This window comes from Streptopelia decaocto (genome assembly GCF_964273445.1).
Source record: "Streptopelia decaocto genome assembly, chromosome: 5".
NCBI lineage: Eukaryota > Metazoa > Chordata > Aves > Columbiformes > Columbidae > Streptopelia > Streptopelia decaocto.
The window spans coordinates 11964722-11967343 of NC_138659.1; the positions used below are offsets into that span (position 1 = coordinate 11964722).

A 2622-nucleotide genomic window follows, 5' to 3' on the forward strand; every position below is an offset into this window, starting at 1 on the left:
CACAAGAGCCCAACACTTCTGCCTAAAAGATGTCGTAAAAAATCAGAGTGAAGCGTGCCCACTCCGTTTCGCTTGCTCTGCCTTTCCCGGTGCCTTTGTAACAGCAAAAGAAATGTGTTAGTCTCAGAATCTGATTTTTTTTTTGAAGTCTTTATTACTGTAATTCACTGACCTGCCGCATTGTAAGCCCTGGCAATATAGATCCCTGGGATGGGCACCCTGCGCTGGTACTGGACCTCTCTGGAGAAGCTGCTTTGTTTTTGCAGAAAACAAGTTTTTCTTAAAAAAAAATATATGAAATCCATTTGGGTCGCCTGTCACAATCCCTGCTCTCCTCTCTTAGCAGCAGGGAGAAGGTGAGACCATCCTCTGCTCACCCCACTGTTGTGTTAACGTCTATACTGGGCTGATTTCCATAGGGTAAACCCCCGGCACAGCCGGGCGTGATGCGCAGGTGGCCCTTACAAAGAGACACGCTCAGCTACGTTTTTATTTGGATTCCTGGAAAAACACATAAATCACGACACCGCCCCACGTATGTATGCCCGACCCCTTCGCCCACTTCTTGGGTGAAAAGGTTATTGCTGAGCCTACGGAGCAGGTGTACGTACGGTCGCGGGGAGAGGCACACAGACTATTTATCCCTCCTTCAGAAAATTAAAAAGCTGAGCCTGGCGATCCCCCAGCCCAGCTCCCTCCTCCTCCAGGAGGAAATAAGCATTTCCTTACAGATATTCTATTTTTTTTTTTTTTAAATCCTCTTCAGATTCAGATTGTCACTAAATATAGAAACTCTTATAGCCACACAAAACGTGCATCACCCCACAGCTGCTCATTTGCAATTTGTTCTGCACTTAAAAATCTCTTAATGCTACAAATAAACTTTGGGAAAGTTACATCCCAATAAACAATGAGGTGTTGTTTAAAATTACATGTGCTACTGTATTATTAGGTCTCTACCGACACTACAATTATCTTTTGAAGCTGGCAATAACGTATTAGCTGTTCAGTCAGACGCAGAAATAGACTGGTGTATAAGCCCTCTGCCATTTTTATGAATGGAAAATATTTTAAAAGATTGTTTCCAGTTTCTTCTTTGTCCTCTCCCCAAAAGGAGCCCCCTCGCCGAGACTCCTTCTCCACGTCACTTTAATATTAATATATATTAGCCATACATTGCAATACGTGATTAACTGCCTCCCCACCACCCCCCCCACCACCCCCCTCCCCAAACAATACAGATACTTATTGGATTAACTACTCAGTCCTCGCTGGTAAGGAAAGCGGTATCCGTGAGCTCTCGCTTTTATTTGCACGTACAGTTGCAGATCTGTGCCATGACAATTAAAAAAAGAAAAGAAAATAAATCCCTAAGCGGGAGCGCAGTGTCCGCCGCAGCGTCCGCCCGTCCGCGGCACCATTTTCACTCGCCCAGGGAGTTCGCTGCCAGGCGGTTTCTGCCCGGTTTTGCCCGATTTCTGCCCGTTCTCCGAGCAGAGGCTGCGGTGATGGGCGTCGCGCGTCCCCTTCCTCCGGCACAGCCCTGGCACCGCATCGCCAGACGGGGAAAAATAGAAAATTAGAAAATAGAAGGGGGAAAAAAAAAAAAAAAAGCCTTTAAAGTTTGCTGCCTGATTTTGGTCTGGCCTTTTTTTTTTTTTTGGGAGGGGCGTTAAAATAAATAAATCTCGCCACCTGCCATGTCTGCCTTCCAAACGTTCGCCAAGTCACTGGGAGCCATTTTCATCTAAGGTACGGGAAAAAAAAACAAACGGAAAAAAAAAAAGCAAAGCCGGGAGAAGCGCAGCCCGCGCAGGTCGGGGCCGCTACCGCTCCAGCCGCGCCCGCGCAACCTCCGCCGCTCGCTCCGCTGCCCCGCTGCGGAGATTTTCCCTCTATCCACCCCCCCTTTTTTTTTTCCCCCCCTCTCCCCCCCCGCTTTTGCCGCAGTCTCCGTCCGGCGCTGGGGCGAGTCCCGGCAGCACCGCGTTGATTTATCGCCGCTCCAGCCCCGGCTCGCAAATTATGTCACTTTAAATCACGCACATGCGGAGAGCGGTGAAGTTTTGGCCAGCTCGGTGCCGCCCCCCTTCCAAATAAAATAATAAAAATATAAATGCGAAAAGAAAAGGGGTGGGGGAGAAATCCTGGGGAGAGCCGGCGCCCCCCGACCCCCGCCGCAAAATAAAGTCTCGACAAAAGTAGCGGGGGCGGCGCAGAGGGAGGGAGGGATGGAGGGAGGGGAGGAGGGAGGGAAAGGGAGACGGAGGGAGGGAAAGGGAGATGGAGGGGGGGGCACCTGGCAGCCGCCCCCGCCGCTCCCCGCGGCGCTTCCCGGTCTCCGGTTGCGGGGAGGGGAGAGCAGGGGGGACCCACTGAACTCTCCTGCCCAGCCCGGTGCTGCCGGCAGCTGTGTACCCACATCTATATGTGCACATCCACGTGCATTACCTATAGATTGATGTATATATAGCAGAGGTTTACATGCTCTGGAGCGCTGGACTAGGGACGGCAGCCCCCGTCTGTCCCAGCCCCACAGCTGAGGGGGTTTGTGCCAGTTACTGCAGGACCCCCGGGTCCCAGGGCTGCTCCCACTGCCCACAGGTCAAATCGGTAAAGCCA

At 51.4% G+C, this 2622-nt stretch overlaps 1 long non-coding RNA gene across 1 annotated transcript; it reads right to left on the reverse strand.

Moving 5' to 3' along the window:
- Window positions 1-1291: 1291 nt before the first annotated feature.
- LOC309439775 lies at window positions 1292-1880 on the reverse strand. The gene is made up of 2 exons (XR_014184069.1): window positions 1696-1880; window positions 1292-1543 (listed from the first exon to the last, which is right to left on the reverse strand). It is a non-coding gene; the product is annotated as an uncharacterized lncRNA (long non-coding RNA).
- Window positions 1881-2622: the final 742 nt, after the last annotated feature.